The sequence below is a fragment of the Papaver somniferum genome, chromosome 10 (genome assembly GCF_003573695.1).
Source record: "Papaver somniferum cultivar HN1 chromosome 10, ASM357369v1, whole genome shotgun sequence".
Classification (NCBI taxonomy): Eukaryota; Viridiplantae; Streptophyta; class Magnoliopsida; order Ranunculales; family Papaveraceae; genus Papaver; species Papaver somniferum.
In genome coordinates, this window is record NC_039367.1 from 5850985 (window position 1) to 5871462 (window position 20478).

Here is a 20478-nt window from a genome sequence, read left to right on the forward strand (position 1 = left end):
AACTGAATGTACAACCATCTTGGCCGGTTATTCAGGAAATATATGGCAACGGGCATGAATAGTAAAAGCGGGAGTTGGTGAATGATTTTTACTTCCCCAATCAAAGTTGTAACAATGTCAAGTTAACATATATAGGGAGGGGTAGTTGGTGGAAGGTACATATGCGGACCATGTACCAAGTAAGCTTCATAGCTTAGCCGAAAGAGTATAAATGATGCGTAAGCATCATTTATATCTGCGTAGCCTCGCCAATTGAACATGTTAAGCATGGGAATTACTATGCCATGCCACAGATTCGATAATGCATATACCTTATGCTTTTGACCAAACGATCTATGAGGACTAGGCCATTACCATTATTGCTTGGCCACGGTCTCGCAAACAAGTTTGTTTAAGTTGCTCGTCCCTTCGTGGATGAACTACGGTCTTTGCTTGATCCCTTTAGAGTAGGGAAGGGTACGTAGGCAGCCACAATGATTTGCAGCATTGCCAGTCCAGCACGTTGTCGCTCATATCATCTAATTTAGAGATGATTGCGGGACTTTGGCCTCTCATATCATCTGGCTCGGTAGATCGACGCAAAAGATGATTGTTGCCATACTTGATGAGGCTAGTTGCATTCCATTCCTTGGATGCTCATACTTCCTATCAAGGCGTTCGACGTAGGCATGTACCAATAGTACATTGGACATGGCCAGGAAAGCCTAAGGGATATAGAATTAGGCCGTCAATGGCCTATGTGCAAGTCCATGCATGCCTTATGCCTGGACAACCCTCGGAAGCCAGTGATGTATGCAAGATGCATCGGCTATAGCCTCTATGGCTTTGAACCCTTCGCAGAACAAGGGTAAGTTGGAACGGTGTGGAAGCTAAGTTAGATGCGTCATGCTCCACAAGCATCCTTGTAACGGCAAATGGAAGTGCATTTTTCTAGCTTTAAGGCCCGGATCGTAGCATCATCATGGCGCACCGGGGGAGTTATGGCCTGCACTCCCAAGCGCGCCAGGCGTAATTTTCTGGTCTATTACAATTAATATCGTTACATGATTTAAATGCTTGTGTAGTCGAGTCGCGAATCGATTGAGTTTACTTTAATTTCTATTGCTAGATTAGAGTTTATTATACGCAAAAGTGATAAATTTCTTATTGAAAGTAGCATAATTGTGAATATTGCTTGTAGTGATACATCTTGGTAGTCACAAGTGGATCATAACCATTGTTAAATCAGATTAGTGCTTTTACACGTTCGATTGCTTTGATTGGCCTGTATCTTATCTTTGGATCGAATGTATTTATACACATTCTCAATAGCCTGAGATAATTACGAAGGTTTCCCTTGGATCTTACGTATCTAAGTACGAGCATCCAAGGGCAAATATGGAGCTTATCTTACATATTCAACAGCCAAAGAAAATTACGAAGATTTCCTTTGGCTCGTACATATCTAAGTACGAGCAGCTAAGGGAAAATACGAAGCTTATATTTGGCTCGAATGTATTTATATACATTCTCAACAGACAAATACAATTACGAAGACTTCCTTTGGCTCGTACGTATCTAAGTACGAGCATCCAAGGGAAAATATGAAGCTTATCTTTGGATCGAATGTATTTATACACATTCTCAACAACCAAAGATAATTACGAAGGATTCCCTTAGATATTACGTATCTAAGTACGAGCATCCAGGGGCAAAGATGGAGCTTATATTTGGCTCGAATGTGTTTATATACATTCTCAACAGCCAAAGACAATTACGAAGACTGCCTTTGGCTCGTATATATCTAAGTACGAGCATCCAAGAGCAAATACGAATCTTATCTTTGGCTCAAATGTATTTATACACATTCTCAACAGCCAAAAACAATTACAAATGCTGTCATTGGATCTTACGTATCTAAGTACGAGCATCCAGGGGAAAAGATGAAGCTTATCTTTTGCTTGTGTGTATTCATACAGCTAAATACAATTACGAAGACTGCCTTTGGATCGTACATATCTAAGTACGAGCAGCTAAGGTCAAATACGAAGCCTATCTTGGCTCGAATGTATTTACACACATTCTCAATAGCCAAATACAATTGGCAAGACTATTCTTGGATCGTACATATCTTAGTACGAGCATCCAAGGGTAATAATGGAGCTTATCTTTGGCTCGAATGTATTTATACACATTATCAATAGCCTGAGATAATTACGAAGGATTCCTTGGCTCATACATACCTAAGTACGAGCATCCAGGGGCAAATATGGAGCTTATCTTTGGCTCGAATGTATTTATATACATTCTCAACAGCCAAAAACTATTATGAAGGTTGTCCTTAGATGATACGTACCTAAGTACGAGCATCCATGAGCAAAGACGAAGCTTATCTTTGGCTCGAACGTGTCCATACACGTTCTCAGCAGTCAAAGACTATTACGAAGGTTGTACTTGGCTCGTACATATCTAAGTAAGAGTACACAGGGGAAAAGATGGAGATTATCTTCGGCTTGTGTGTATTCATACAACCAAAGACAATTACGAAGAGTGTCCTTGACTTGTACGTATCTAAGTACATGAATCCAATGGAAAATACGAAGGTTATCTTTGGCTCGAAAGTGTCCATACACGTTCTCAAAGAATATTACGAAGGATGCCCTTAGCTCGTACGTATCTAAGTACGAGCATCCAGGGTGAAAAATGGATCCTATCTTTGGATCGAATGTATTTATAGACATTCTCAACATCCAAAGACAATTACGAAGAATATCCTTGGATTGTAAGAATCTGAGTATGAGCAACTATGGACGAAGATGAAGTGCAAGAACAAAGGTTCAAAATACAACTCGCATGGAAGGACAAAGATTTGTTCCTATAAAATTCTTAAGATTATCGCTTTGCGAATTTCTGGGGGAAAAAAAATGTCATCGGATGACATTACCTGCTCAAAGTTTATATCTTTGTATACTCAGTTAGACGGAGTTCATCAAGAAATAGATCTATGAGCTACTATAAGTGGGTAGCATCAACATCATCAATGAAAGTCAATACTCCAAAAGCAGACCTATAGATGAAGGTGGAGGTCATGCTAATTGGATCCAAAGACATCGGCAATGTTTGTATTTTACAACTTAAGTCTGAATCCGAAGGTATACAGGGGAACGAAGCCCGTTAAAGGCATACTCACCACTTGCAAGCATGCATGTGAGCGAAGCCTGTTAAAGGAAGACTCACCATTGCGAAGAATGGGTTATTCAATCCAAAGCTACGAATGTACAAGTCAACAAATCCCGTGTGCGTAGGTGTATGCATACTCAACGAGGTTACAAATCATACTTAGCTACAAGGAATCACACGATGACGCATAAGCAGACGCAACCTGTCAACCACCACTATTGTGATGCTCCCGGTATAGAAATGCACGAAGCCTGTATATATGTGTATACCCACAAGTGCACAACTCAAATGCAATGAAGAACGAAGTCTATATACACATGTATACCCCAACTCTCCAACCCGAGGAACATACGAAGTTCCAAAGACTAATGCAATGGGAAGTTTGTAGCAAGAAGAAATTCTTCAATACTAAGAAGAATCAACAATTCAATCCTAGAAGGTACCCTTCGAATACACAGGGTGCCAAAGGAATTTGTATTTCTATGCAGGAACGAAGCCTACAAGAGCAACTCACTGTAAGCATGACGAAGCCTACAAGGGGAATCTCACTATAAGCAAAGTGCCCTGTGGCACCCAAGACGAACATGTAGCTGACAAAGACGATTAGGAAACCTCAAATTACACGGACGAAGGCTCCATAAATGCAAATACTTTTCCTTTCAAAAGCTGCAAGAACCAGCTTTCAAAAGCAAAAGGGGTCAAACATACATCAATCATGGCACCTCTACAACATCAATTAAAAACAACAAATACACGGTAAAGGTAATACAATTGTAAGGTATGCTTATGTACGTAGAAATCAATATAGATCTTGGATTTGGAATATAGCTTTTAATACGTATGAAATGAAACAAACATGCAAAAACAAAGGGTTTGAACTGACACCCACCGTCAGAATTGACGACAAAAACAACGGGTTAGAAATGACACCCACCGTCATAATTGACGATGAGGCAAGGCACGACATAACTACGCATATGTCAATCTCGGATCCTCAAGACAAATGAATCCCACTAAGAGGCAAATAATAAGAAATATATCCCACAAATAGAGATACCTTGTCGAAGTAAAGAAGCCTTCGCGCTGAACGCGTAGGGTTACAGGAAAATTATTGCCCACATAGGGACCCTCGCCGCCACCGTACCTTCTGGCTAAAGGATACTCTGGTAGGATGTTGAATGTTCCACCAAGGTTAATCATACCTTAGCACCGAGCGGTATCTTGATTGTGCAACAAACTTGACATTCTATGTCACGCACGCAATTATTGTGCAACAAAGCAAGAAAAATGCTATAACACGCATTACCAAAAGATGAAAAATGCCAAATGGCGTATGTACGTATTTTATTTACGCAGGTACAACAATACGGTGAAAAGCTTAACCAACGATAAAGGTTCCAAAAGGTATACCTCCATTGCAAATAAGCGAAGTTACAAGAACGAAGGTACACCTGGAGACAAATCCATACCAGGCAAGTAAAGATACATCTTAGAGTCACCTTAGCCGAAAAAAAACTAAAAGGTAAATAATATACTCCTAAGCAATAAGGTCAAACTCAGCTAAAACTTAGCTGCATGCTATGAGGGGTTACCTTCTAGCCTCATTATATCTTGCTCAGGCGAAGGCTCCGCTTTAAACGAAGGGTGAAAACCACCATCCCAGTCTAATATGTCATTTACGAAGGCATGGCCCTTGTAAACAAATATATACATACATACATACATACATGCACACATACGTACATGCATACTTACATATATACATACATACGTGCATACTTACATACATATATACAAACATACGCGTATTTGTGTGGTCATATTAGCATCAAAATCTTGTACTTCGATACTTCGAGGGTATCTCAGTAAACTACTTCTATACTTCTTTACTTTGAGGGTACCTCAGCAAATTACTTCGAGGGTATCTCAGCAAATTACTTCGATACTTTTTTACCTCGAGGGTACCTCGGTAAATTACTTCGATACTTCTCTACATCGAAAAACTATTTCAATACTTCAAGGGTACCTCAGCAAAATACTTCGAAGGTATCTCAGCAAACCAGTTCAATACTTCGATGAAATTTCTGCGAAATAAACGAAAGAGGATCAGGATTTTTGCTTAAGATCGTTCTTCGAACAACCCTCAAGAAAAGGGGCAAACTGTACATACCAAAAATCTACTGTGCCATGTGGAAAAATATTAAAGGTGGAGAAACTTATTATGTTAGAACAACGCACACTACATCTCTCCTTAGGATGCTTAGTTATGATGCTACCTCCCTCAATGTGTGGCGCACTATTAAATGAGGGGGTACACCAAATCATGCTACCTCCCTCAAAGTACGCTACAATGGAGTACACCAAATCACTACCAAGATTGATTAGTTATTAAGCAATAGGTTGTGGTATAGGCACGTGGGTGTATCTGTCTGTCAGAGGTAGCTGAGCAGTCTGCACAACTTTTAGTACGAAGGCGCAGTCTGCACAGCTTTTAGTACGAAGGCGCGGTCTTCAACCATGTGGGCTCAGAGTAAGTGGCATCCTATGACTGGAGAAGGTACGCGGCCAACGAAGGTAAAACTTGTACGTAGGTCTGACAGTTCATGATGGCACGTGGAGGAAGCTAAGGTGGCATTGTCTGATTGGAGACGGGAAGCGGCCAATGAAGGTACAACTTGTACGGAGGATTCACAGTTCAGGATGGCACGTGGGGGAAGCTAAGGTATTATTGTATGATTGGAGATGATGGGAATCCAACGAAGGTACAACTTTTACGGAGGATTCACAGTTCACGATGGCACGTGGGGGAAGCTAAGGTGGCATCATCTGATTGGAGATGATGGGCGGCCAATGAAGATACTAGATTGACCAAGGACCATCAGATCTCGATAGAACATAAGACACCAAAGATATCTTAGACACAAAGGGATCTATAAATATTCATTATTATCTTCTCTTGAAGGGAGGATCTTTTGGGTGAGCTAGGATGAGAGAAAAGACTCACTTTCTCTCTCCATTCTCTCTCTTATTTTCTAGAGCTTCATACGTTCTTTACTGGAGTTCTTCCACCCAAATGTAACAAGATCTATAATAAACTTATCATCTTTACCCGTGGACGTAGGTTAAGATTAACCGGATGACGTAATCTCTTGTATGTTGATAACTTAGACGCACTTATATTATATTCTCTCTTAGAGATTTACTTACTGAATTGTCTCTGTTCTCTGAGTTATCTCTGTATTCGGAGCTATCTCTGTTTTCTGAGTTATCTGTTCATCTGAGATATCTCTTTATTTAGCTTATTTTCTTACTCGCCTATTTATTATAGAGATACCTTTGTTTTCTTAGCATCTGCTCTTGCGAAGTATTTTTACTTACTTAGTATATGATCTTCTGAGTAGATCTTATTTCGAAAATACCTTTTACTTACTCAACAGTATCAGTTCAACTGAGGTATCCATACTACTTAGTATATGATCCTCTGAGCTGATCATATTACGTACACTATGGGAAAATTAGTAGTCACAGTTTGCCGCTAGAAACGAGCTGGACCGAAAAGCTCTCGATTTTCGTTATTTTTGCTATTTCATCATCTTTTTTCTTTAGATCTTCGTTGGAAGATCAGATCTAAGAATAAGAGAGTTGGATCTTACTTTCTAGTAAAGATTTATCATTCTTTGACAAGTTTTTCGAGTATTAGACCTTGAAAAAAAAAGCTTGAAATCTTACAGATCTACAAAAAGTGGTTATGTGACACCATCAAAAACAGTTTTCAAAGCTCAAAAAGCTATTATTGTATTGTTATTTGCTTACTCATGAGAAAACCTTCTCTGAATCTGGATACCTCCGTTTCCGAAGGAACCTCAGTAAAAGTTTTGGAGTAAAATCCCTAAGGTTATTTATGAGATAAGGGTCGTTTTCTTTCGCAAAAGCCTTCTTTTACTCAGGTTACGGTATTCTCTGTCATTTTTTAATATTTGAGCAAACCTTTTCTGGATCCGGACAGCTCCGTTTCCGAAGGAATCTCAGTAAAAGTTTTGGAGTAATATCCCTAAGGTTATTTATGAGCTGGGGGTCGTTTTCTTTCACATACACCTTTTTTACTCAGCTTGCAGTACTTTCTGTCGTTTCTGAATCTGAGGTTCATTTAGGAACTAAGTCCCAAACATTGTACAGTTCTATTAAATACGAACTCAACAAACATATCTCTATTAAGTTCTATGCTAAACTTTTAATTTTAATTTTTTTTTAATTTCCTTAAAGGGGCTACTAGGAACGTAACGTACCCCTTGGTCTCTTTACTCTCAGGAAACTGAAATACAAAGGTCAAAATTACGAAGCCTTGGAGCGAAAATAAAGCTTATGTTTGGCTTGAGTGTATTCATATATACTTTCAATAGCCGAAGACAAAAAATAAGAATGTCCTTGGTTCGTACGTACCTAAGTACGAACTTCTAGGGGTAACGACGAAGGTTATGTTTTGGCTCGAACGTGTTCATATACGTTCTCAACATCCAAAGAAAAATGCAAAGGTTGTCCTTGACTCGAATGTATCCATATAATTTCTCAATAGTCAAGGAAAACGATAAAGAAGAAGGTTATATTTGGCTCTACTCAACAATTAAAGATAAAAATGAAGGCTGTCCTTGGATCGTACATATCTAAATACGAGCATCCAAGGGCAAAAATTGAGCTTATCTTTGGATAGAATGTATTTATACACATTCTCAATAGCCTGAGATATCAATTTAATCAATAACCAAAGGTTGGATTCCCAATTGATTGAACTTATGCACAACCTGTGATATTTCAATTATATAAACAAATATAATGCGGAAAAGAAATAACACAAACACCAGCAATTTTGTTAACGAGGAAACCGCAAATGCAAAAAAATCCCGGGACCTAGTCCAGATTGAACACCACACTGTATTAATCCGCTAACAACTCTAGCCTACTACCAATTAACTTCGGACTGGAGTGTAGTTGAACCCTAATCAATCTCACACCGATTCAAGGTACAGTTGCGTTCCTTACGTCTCTGATCCCAGTATGATACTACGCACTTGATTTCCTTAGATGATCTCACCCACAACTAAGACTTACTACGACCCAAAGTCGAAGACTTAATAAACAAATTTGTCATACACAAAAAAGTCTATTGAATAGATAAATCTGTCTCCCACAGATAAACCTATGTGTTTTGTTCCGTCTTTTTATAAATCAAGGTGAACAAGAACCAATTGATATACCGGGATTATATTCCCGATGAACAACCTAGAAATATCAATCACCTCACAATAATCTTAATTTTATGCCAGCGAAACAAGATATTGTAGAATCACAAACGATGAGACAAAGATGTTTGTGACTACTTTTTATCTTACGATGAGACGATGAGATTAAATCTCGAGCAAATCTTAGAGAATATAGTACTCAATCACGATAGAAAACAGCAAGATCAGAACATGCAACTACAGAGAAAATAGTTGGGTCTGGCTTCACAATCCCAATGAAGTCTTCAAGTCGTTAACCTACATGGTTTCATGAAAAACCTAAAGTTAAAGGAGAATCGACTCTGGTCGCAACTAGTATCACAAAGGAGGTGTGGGGATTAGGTTTCCCAGTTTCTAGAGTTCTCCTTTATATAGTCTTCAAATCATGGTTTGTAATCAATGTTACCTTGGTAACAAAGCATTCAATATTCACCGTTAGATGAAAACCTGAATAGACTCAAGCTAATATCTTTCAACCGTTGGATCGAACTTAGATTGTTATACACAAATGAAAAGTGACTTCGTTTAGATATGAGTAACCATACCTAAACATGGGCACCTTTTTTGGCTCGACAATAGTTAACCAAAGTTAGCCATATGAATACTTTCATATCAACCTTATTCATCTTAACCATAACTAGTTCAAATGACTCAAATGAAACTAGTTCTAGAGTTGTTCAATTGTTTATATTCTCATATAAGTATACAAGACACAATTGAAACAAAATCGATTTTGATTCACTCGAATCAAGTCATGAACATTATAGCCACGATTTGCAAAGATTGTATTCCTTATTATATAAATGTATGAGTTCATGAAAAAATCGATTTTAGAACATTATCCACTTAGGTATGCAAACAGGTACGCGTACCTAAGTGGCCAGACTAAGTTTGGGTTCCCAGTACGCGAACTGGTACGCGTACCTTCTAAACTCCGCAGAAATTCCCGGACCTGAATCTCTCGCCAGTACGCGTACAAGGTTCCCGGACTTCACTAAACCAACCAATACGCACATGGGTATGCATACCATGGTTCCCGGACTTGTATTACATATATGAAAGTACACATACTATGCTTATAACCAATCATTTCAACCATTGAAATATCCTTGGATGAAGACAATAGCTGTATCACACAAACTATTAGCTTCAAAGCAATTTTCAAGTGATCGAATGATCAATACGAAATATTCCGAGTCTACATCAAATGACTGTCTCACACAAATCATGTAAGATGTTACAGGGCGACTTTCACATGATCATCTTTTGATTTTCTTCAAGAAGATAAGATGAACTTGGTTAAAGCGAAAGCTTACCAACACATATTTCGAGAAATATGTAAGCGAGTTAAACTCAGCTCGAAATATCAAATGTGTATATTGAATTCTATATAGCTATACGACTTTTGTCTCAAATAGGAGATAGAGTATATAGACTTTTGAGTGATAGATGAGTTCAAGTCTCCACATACCTTTTGTTGATGAAGTTCCACAACCTCCCCTTAGTAGTTCTTCGTCTTCAATTGATGAACGCCGTGAAGTCTAATGCTCAACTACACTTTCTATCCTAATCCGAGACTTAACTATAAGTAGACTAGAAATTAAGACTTATAATTTTGGCAACTAAACTTGAAAACAAGCTTGAGATAGCGACGCTTGCGAGTTCAACCGAGTAGTGCTCTATCAAAGAGAGAGTAATCTTTACAAATAAACCACTAACCTAATACAAATGATCTGAAGCACACGGATACAACATCTTACATCAGCAATTGTTCATTTTGAGATTGGTACTATAACAAATATTTATTAGATGACAATGGCTGCATATAAGAGCAAGTATTATGGTGGAAGAGTTCTATCTTCCACGCCACCTCAACATTTGGAATTGTGGATGAAAGTTCAAGTTTAGTGGTTGAACAGAGAAAACGTTATTCGAAATAGAATTTTACGCTAATAAGAATAGCGTTAGAAAAACGCTATTCAGAATAGTGCTTTACGTTATAGATTAGCGCTTTTTTCTTAGCCATTAGATTTTCAACGGCTCGTTTTAAATCTACGGATAAAAAAAAGCGTTATTCTGAATACCGCTTTACGCTATTTAGATTAGCATTGGGAGCTATTTTTATTGGCGTTTTTCGTCTTCTAGCGCGTTATTTTAAATAGCGTTTTACGCTAATCTGATTAGCGCTTCCATGGATTCTATGAACCATCCCACGAAATCATGGAACATTGCTTGGAAATTACCGTGGAAGACGCCAACTTGGAAGCCACAAGATTTGACATTCCACAAATTTTCCACACTTGGAATAGGTTGGATTCCACTATAAGATTTGCTCTAACAGTTACGAATGACAACCATTTAAATCCAGTGGAATGGAATTCTATTGAGAATTACCTGAGATCGATGTCTTTGGTGCACCACCAACAAAAAAATCAATCAGAAAAAGGCTTCTGGAAAAGTACCAAATAAAACTTCACAACAATATCAAAGTAATCAGAGGATTTCAAAAGATACTAAAATCACCGAGACTTACTTGAATCATGATAAAGAAAAAAGGGGATTATAAGCAGTGAGAACCTGTGCAAGATAACTCTTTTAGGAATTCATATAGTCGAACATTTTAGGGATTGATAAGAAAAAATAATAGCGAAGAAAGAAACTTAACGGGTATCTTTCTTTTTGTAACGCATGGAACCATTGATTTGATTATTTACGTTTCAATCAAAGGAAAAAGAATTATTTGGATGAAACAGTGGTAATTATTTCTAATGGTGGTGTTATGGTTTCCGTAACGGATAAAAAGATGGAGCATAAAAAAAAAACCTGACATTTCATCTTTGGCAACTCAAAAGGCGAAACACATGCGTAATAAAAGGAGAGAATAGAATCTGAGTCTGAAAAAGTGGGGGTCTAACAACTACACCGAATATTTCGCTTAGCAATCAGTGTGAACTAACTCCAATATACTTTCAAGAGAATCAACTAGATAGTCAGACTCAATCTTAAGAAAAGTATATCAAAGAATTATATCTCAATTACTCAATTCAATCCGCAATCAAACAAATAGGAATTTGCGAGTCCGATTGAATATAAGAAATAACTTGGGCGGTATCAAAAACCAATATCCAAGTGTCAATCAATTTAATCAACAACCAAAGATTGGATTTGTAATTGACTGAACTTACACACAACCTGTGATATTTCTATTATATAACAAAATATAATGGGGAAAAGAAATAACACAGATACCAGAAATTTTGTTAACGGTGAAACTGCAAATGCAAAAAAATCTCGGGGCCTAGTCCAAATTTGAACACCACACTTTATTAATCCGCTACAGACACTAGCCTACTTCAAGTTATCTTCGGACTGGAATGTAGTTGATCCCTAACCATTCTCACACTGATCAAGGTACAGTTGCGCTCCTTACGTGATGTGATTTGTAGATAGTGGTAAAAGTGGTTCGATTCTCAGACTTGTGAAGGATATTAATTAGACTTAAATCCTAATATTAAAATAGAAAACTCACTAAAAGTTATAGCAAACTCAATCAAAGATGATATCAATACTAAAAGAAACATTGAGGCTAATATTCCACTATTTTCCAAGTTCAAAGTGATTAAACCAATACTTATATTTATGCAATTTTCTTGTTTAATTTGATTCTAAAATATTGCAACAAGTATATTTACAAAAGTAATAACTGTAAATACCAAGTATGAAGCATCAAAAGTCTTAAAACTGAGCATACTCCATCAAAACAGATCACAATCACTCAAATAAAAATCATATTCAATAATATTTCAAGGAAAATAATCATATAATTATTGCAAATAAAAAGATAAAATAGAATATACCACTTTTTGTTGGAAAAATAGCTTCCTCTATCGCCTCAGCAATGGGGTTTAGCTCCTCATATTAATCATGATCTCAAAATATGTGTTTGTTGCTCAAAAGATGATTAAAAGAGTGAAAAGTAATAACACAGACTGTTTGCAACAGTGTATTGGTGTTGCAAAACAGCTGTTACAATGGAACTGTTACAGAAAAACTGTTGCTTTGTCGCTGATTTAAGACCCTGAATAAGACTGCCCTGAACAGCTTAATGTTCTTCAGCTGTTAAACAACGACACTTTTCTGCGACTGTCTACCGAGGGTCAATGTTCTTCGCGTTCTTCTTCTTCAGCAGCAGCAGCAGCAGAAACAGAGTTTGGTAAAGCTCTGATTTCTTCTTCTCTGGCTCTCCTTAGGTTCCCAAACTCTCGACACCCTTCTATATGACCCAAGACATCTATTTATATCAAAAATACCGATTAAATCTCTCCCAAATCTTCCAAAATCTCTTTCCTTCTCTTCACGGCCAAGTTGCGAAATTTCTTGTTTTAGGATTTCTACGCGTTTCTGAGCTTTCCTTTTTATTCTAAACTCTTCCTTAGATAGATACAAATCTTTGGGAAGGTTTACAGCGTTTAATCTCTCTAAAATTCCCTAAAACAGGTCACACACGTGACTTTCCATATTTTCTTGTTGTGAGAAAAATCCGTCGATTGAGCCCATCTAATCGATTTAAACACCCATATCAGATTCCTAGACCCATAAGGAGTCTATCCTATGAAAATCAGAGGTTTAATCGACCTCAAACTCCTCCAAATCACGATCCAAAACTGTTCTTTAACTGCACTATTTTCCCGCCAAAATCTGGTTTTTGAATGTTGAAGATGGTTGCCCCTTATCCAGAGTAGGGGTGCGATTAGCAAGCCTGGAAATGGGATGCCCCTTAGTAATTAGGTTACCCCTTATCCAAAGTGAGAGTCCGAATAGCAAATGTCCTCCGGGTGCTTTCCGACAACTTTTCGAGCCAATTTTTTCCAAAAATGTTTATTAGCCAAAAATACCTACAAATAAATAAAACACCATAATAAGTACAAAAATGAGCCCTAACAATATATAGAATCGAGACAAATCGGACACAAAAATGTGTCTATCAAATACCCCCAAACCTATTATTTGCTAGTCCTCGAGCAAAAATAAAATAGAAATAAAATCCTAACTCACTGTCGCAGGCATCGTCGATTGCATTTAGCGTATGCAATAAGCCTTTAAACCCCTAGGTGTCCCTAGTGGCGGAGTGTTGTCTCCGGAGGGCTTACCAGAGGTATACCCACAAAACCTTTACTCCAGACCCTAGCTATCTACACAGAACCTTGGAAGGCACTAAAGAATCTCCTTGGTTGGCATACTTATTGACTACAGGAGGAAGTACCCTGATGCGAAATTCCAATTGTTGTACACGAGTTTGCACTCAAGCATACTAAAATTCATATGAAGTGACAGAGCTCTACTCAGATAGTCGCACTATGGACATCAATATCCGGAGTCAAAACTAATCACATGGATAGATCAAGAAGATGGATATAGAAAAACATAGATGGTTTTGATGTTTACTAGGTGAACGGTGTTTCTCATATCTGTCTGAAGGCCTCCGCCAAAATGAACCTATCCTAATGGACTGAGATACTAGTCTGACTAATATCAACACACTGGCATATACAAGGGAACCAGTGATTGATAATCCTAACTCTAGGTCAACACAACTGGCATATACAAGGGTTCCAGTGGTCGACTTTATTGAATTTATTCCAGTTGGTCTGATGGTCTGGTCTTTTTTTTTTTTTTTTTGTATCTCAATCACTCTAATTCACCCTAGCATTGGTAACAACTTGAATCGTGAGCCCCACCTAATCACTTAGAGAAACATAGTTTAAAAACAAAACAAAATAAAAACAGAAGTGAAAAGGACTCAACGAGATATGGTGAAACTATCATGTTATTTCTAACACCTGAGCTCTGTGCTTTTATGAATAGACTCTTTAGATGTTGCCATCTAGTCAGATTGGTTCCTCAACTCCTACAACCAAAATGCTTCCATCCACTTAGATTGGTTAGTGCCATCCTTAATAGGGATAAATTTCTAGGCTCTGGAGTTTATTTATTGCAACGAAAAGGTAACAAAAAGTTCTACCCCACCCCCAAACTTAAATCTAACATTGTCCTCAATGTTTCTAATCAAAGAACAGTACCAAAAATATAAGTAACATGAGGAAATAGTAAAGAAGAAGTCGGAAAGATAGTACCTGGGTGAAGTGTAACCAAAAACCTACAAAAATATTATACAACATACAAAATCGCCTCGATGGTCAATCAAGGTAAACAGGGTCCTCCAGAGGGACCTCCTCAACATCACCTGTAGGAAAAGGCTCTAAAAAGGGCTTCAATCGCTGACCGTTAACCTTCGAAGAACTACTACCATCTGGTGTCTCAATCTCAACAGCGCCATGAGGAAAAACAGTACGGACCACAAAAGGACCGGTCCACCGAGAGCGCAACTTCCCGGGGAATAGATGCAAACGAGTGTCATACAGAAGAACTTTTTGACCTGGAGAAAATGACTTTCGTAAAATATTCCTATCATGCACAAGTTTCATTTTGTTCTTATACTCCTTAGCACTATCGTATGCATCTCTACGAATCTCGTCCAACTCATTGAGCTGGAGCTTTCTTTGAGCTCCTGCCTTGTCAAGTGAAAAGTTTAAGTTCTTAATAGCCCAATAGGCTCGATGCTCTAACTCAACAGGCAGGTGACATGCCTTGCCAAACACTAAACGATAAGGTGACATTCCAATGGGTGTCTTAAACGCAGTACGGTAAGCCCATAAGGCATCAGTAAGCCTCGACGACCAGTCTTTCCTATTTGGATTAACTGTTTTCTCTAGAATACGTTTAATTTCCCTATTGGAAACCTCTACCTGACCACTAGTCTGAGGGTGATATGGGGTTGCTACTTTATGGGTAATACCGTATTGTTTCATTAAAAGAGAAAACGGTCTATTACAAAAGTGTGAACCTCCATCACTAATTATAGCTCGCGGCGTACCAAAACGTGTAAGTATATTCTCTTTCAAAAACTGGACTACGACCCTGTGGTCATTCGTTCTACACGGAACCGCCTCAACCCACTTAGACACATAGTCTACACGACAAGTATGTAAAGATAACCAAACGAAATAGGAAATGGACCCATAAAATCAATGCCCCACACATCAAAGACCTCAATCACTAAAATAGGGTTCAAAGGCATCATATTTCTACGGGAAATGGTTCCTAACTTCTGGCAACGCTCACAAGAAACACAATGACTATGGGAATCTTTAAACAACGAAGGCCAGTAAAATCCACACTGCAAAATCTTAGCAGCAGTCTTCTTAGCACTAAAATGACCCCCACATGCATGTTCATGACAAAAGGAGATAATACTAGACTGGTCACTCTCAGATACACATCTCCTAATAATCTGGTCCGGACAATACTTAAACAGATAAGGATCGTCCCAAAAGAAATGCTTAACCTCGGCTAAAAACCTAGAACGATCTTGCTTACCCCAATGTTGAGGGGTTCGACCAGTAACAAGATAATTCACTATATTTGCATACCAAGGTGATTGGGAAACAGAGAACAATTGTTCATCAGGAAAGCTATCCCTTATAGGAAGGGAATCACTAGGGGAACTAACAACTAGCCTAGACAAGTGATCTGCTACTACATTTTCTGCACCCTTTTTGTCTCTAATGTCTGGGGAAAATTCCTGTAACAATAGGATCCATCTAATCAATCTAGGTTTGGTATCCTTCTTAGATAAAAGGTATTTCAAAGCAGCATGATCTGTATAGATTATGATCTTAGAACCTAATAGGTAGGACCTAAACTTATCCAAGGCAAACACGATGGCTAAAAGTTCCTTCTCGGTAGTTGTGTAGTTCATTTGGGCATCATTCAGAGTTTTGCTAGCATAATAAATCACATGAAGTAATTTGTTTTCTCGTTGTCCTAAAACGACGCCTATAGCATAATCTGAAGAATCACACATAATCTCAAAGGGTAGGTTCCAGTTAGGTGCCTGGACTATCGGGGCAGTAGTGAGTAAAGTTTTAAGCTTCTCAAAAGCCTCTAAACAAGCATCATCAAAGACAAACTTAACATCTTTTGCAAGCAAATTGCAAAGAGGTCTAGAAATCAAGCTAAAATCCTTAATGAATCGACGGTAAAAACCTGCATGCCCTAGGAATGACCTAATATCTTTTACGGTTTTTGGGACCTGTAAAGTCTTAATAAGGTCAACTTTGGCTTTGTCTACCTCTATACCCTTTGAAGAGACGATGTGCCCTAATACAATTCCTGATTTAACCATGAAATGGCATTTTTCCCAATTAAGCACTAAATTTTTTTCCTTACACCTAGTCAACACTAATGTCAAATGATGCAAGCACTCATCGAAAGATGAACCAAACACTGAAAAATCATCCATAAAGACCTCTAAGAACCGTTCTACCATATCAGAAAATATGCTCATCATACAACGCTGAAAAGTTGCAGGGGCATTACATAGCCCGAAAGGCATGCGTCTATACGCAAAGGTACCAAAGGGACAGGTAAAAGTGGTTTTCTCTTGGTCTTCTGGGGCAATAACGATCTGATTATAACCGGAGTAGCCATCTAAGAAGCAATAGTGACTATGTCCAGCTAATCGCTCTAGCATTTGGTCGATAAAAGGAAGGGGAAAGTGATCCTTCCTTGTGACCTTGTTCAATTTCCTATAGTCAATACACCACGCCATCCCGTGGTCACTCGGGTTGGGATTAATTCATTATTATCATTCTGGACTACAGTGATACCTGATTTCTTGGGGACAACCTGAACAGGGCTGACCCACTTACTGTCTGAAATTGGGTAAATAATACCCGCATCTAACAACTTAAGCACCTCTTTTCGAACTACCTCTTTCATGTTAGGGTTCAGTCGACGTTGCATCTCCCTAGAAGGTTTGGAGTCTTCCTCTAAATGAATCTGATGCATACACACAGTAGGACTTATACCCTTAATGTCTGCTATAGTCCACCCTAAAGCTTCCTTATTGTCTTGAAGTACATTTACTAGCCTACTTTCCTGATCACTATCCAAATTGGAAGCTACAATCACAGGTAAAGTCTCAGATGGGCCTAAAAACACATACTTTAGAGTATCGGGTAGTGGTTTAAGGTCCAACTTTGGGGGCTCTTCTAAAGAAGGAATTAGGGTAGTCTCAGAAACTGGTAACGGTTCGAACCTAGCTTTCCATCTATCAGTGTCTAACACAGGGGTAGAATCTAATAGAGCATTCACCTGTTCAATAGTGCTATCGTCGTCAAAATCTAAACCAAAATGGGATAGACAACTTTCTAATGGGTCTTCAGACAAGATGTTTGGTAATGACTCCTGAACTAAGGCTTCTATCATGTTCACCTCCTCAACACATGTGTCATCTAGCTCATGAGGTTGCTTACTGACATTAAAAATGTTCATCTCCATAGTCATATTACCAAAAGATAAACTCATCACACCATTTCGACAGTTAATGATCGCATTAGACGTAGCTAAAAATGGGCGACCTAAAATCACAGGTATCTGGTTCTCTGGGTCAGGGACAGGTTGGGTATCTAGGACCACGAAATCCACTGGATAAATAAACTTGTCGACCTCAATAAGAACATCCTCGATAACACCTCGAGGGATTTTAACAGACCTATCAGCTAACTGCAGTGTCATCTGAGTAGGTTTCATTTCACCAAGTCCTAGCTGTAAGTATACATGGAATGGCAGTAAGTTCACACTGGCTCCTAAGTCAAGTAAAGCTTTTTCTACCCGGAAGTTACCTATTGTGCAAGCAATGGTAGGAGAACCTGGGTCTTTGTACTTTGGAGTTGTGGTGTTCTGAATGATTGAACTTACGTGACTAGCTAAAAAGGCTTTCTTATGGACGCTAAGTTTTCGCTTTCGCGTACACATATCCTTAAGGAACTTGGCATAAGCAGGAATTTGCCTAATTGCATCTAATAAGGGAAGGTTTATGGTAACTTGCTTAAAAACCTCCACTATGTCATTAAAGTTCGATTCCTTCTTTGTTGGTACTAATAGCTGAGGAAATGGGGCTCTAGGCCTAAAATCAGACCTTTCAGGAACCGAATTCACATCATCAGAAACTTTATCAGTCTCTTCAGCTACTGGTCCTGAGAGGTGAGATCCTGAGGGGTGAACTACAGTATGTTCACTATCGGGCATGGTTACCTTATTGTCTACAACTCTACCACTTCTAAGGGTTCTAACATTCAATTGATTCGATGGTTTTGCATTAATTGAACTCCTCTAGGGTTGGGTTGTGTTTGACTAGGAAACTTACCTTTTTCTCTCAAAGAATCACTTATCAGACCAACCTGGGTTTTTAACTCGGAAATAGCCTGACTATTTTCTTGTCCTATCCTGTTACTAGCTTGTAGACTCTGTTCTACGGATAACTGGAATTTTGCAGTTTGCTGAGTTAACAAGGCGAGAGATTCCTCTAAACTTAGGATTTTCTTATCTGACTGATTCTGAAACTGAGCTAGTCCTGAAGGATTCTTAGTATAGCCAAAACCTGGGGGAGCATTAGAATTACTAAACTGACCTTGACTTTGGCCCTTAGACCACGAAAGGTTCGGATGGTTTCTCCAACCAGGATTATAGGTTTCTGAATATGGGTCAATCTTTTGACGGTTATCAAATCTAGTGTTATTATAAAGAGCATTGGCCTGCTCTTCAATATTCTGGCCTTCCCAAAAAGGCTCCACTCTACCACTAGTCTGGCCCACTTCTAAGGCTTCTAACCTTTTTGCTATAGCAGCAATTTTGGCATCTGATTCATAGCCTCCTTCTACCCTATTAACGTTTCCTCTACTTAAAAGAATTGTTTTCTGGGGTGCCCTACTATTTTCCCATTGCTGGGTTTTTTCGGCGATTTCATTAAAAAATTCCATCGCCGCATCAACAGTTTGGTTTTCAAATCCACCAGTGCATAGAGACTCAACCATGGTCGTTGTGGAATAATCTAAACCCTCATAAAGGATCTGAACTAGCCTAACCTTTTCTAAACCATGATGAGGACACTGGGATAATAAATCATTGAACCTTTCCAAATACCTATATAAAGATTCTCCCTCTTGTTGTGAAAATGTGCATATTTGCGTCCTAGAGACGATGTTTTGTGCCTAGGGAAAAACTTATTGAAAAAGGCAGATGTAAGTTGTTCATATGTCTCAATTGACTCGGAGTCCAAACTATACAGCCACGACTTGGCCTTATCTTTCAGGGAAAATGGGAATAACCTAAGTTTCAAAGCATCATCATCTAAGCCTCTAATTCTTAGAGTACTACAAATTTCCTCAAAATCCCTAACATGGTAATAAGGGTTTTCATTTTCTTTCCCTAAAAAGATTGGGAGCATCTGTAAGGTCCCAGGTTTCAGTTCATAGGGTGCCTCCGTTTCAGCTAACTTAATACACGAAGGACGGGTAGTCCTAGTTGGATTCAACAAAGCTTTCAAAGTTGCCATTTCTGGCGCTATCGGAGCAACAGGATTCTCTCCTCAGTCAAAGAACGTTCAAAAACAGACTCTTCAAAAGCCGGACTTTCTAGATTAAGGTAATCGAGACGCTTCGAACTACTAGGTTTCTCTTTAACAAATCTACCTAGTGCGTCTCTTTTACGTTCAGGCATACAATAGAATTTTCTAAATTGGAAGGGTAAGCAAACACAGATCAAGGCCGACTCAACCAAATCAAACCTATTGATTTCTAGCAAACAAAAAGCATGATGGCTCCACTTAGATTGTTTCTAGACCAGCTTCTAATCCTTCGAACGGGAATTCGTTACAATTTAAGCAAACCCCTCTGGAATCAATCCGAGTTAACGTAAGTTGAATAGAGGCGAGGGAAGCTCGGTGGAGCTTTGATACCCAAGGCCTCACCGGTATTACAAGGCGGCGCAGTCACGCATTCAACTTACAGAAACCGTCAAGAACTTCGAAGTATGCTTAAAAGAGTAACCAATATTTTTCGAATGACTTTCCTGTTAAGCTCGTTACCCTATCGGTCTCGTTCTAGTCAAAATTTTAGGCTTAGGTTCGCGTAGGTTACGT

At 38.6% G+C, this 20478-nt stretch overlaps 1 pseudogene; it reads left to right on the forward strand.

The window, feature by feature from the left end:
- Nucleotides 1-19430: 19430 nt before the first annotated feature.
- LOC113319754 lies at nt 19431-19530 on the forward strand (annotated as a pseudogene).
- The last annotated feature ends 948 nt before the right edge of the window (nt 19531-20478 follow it).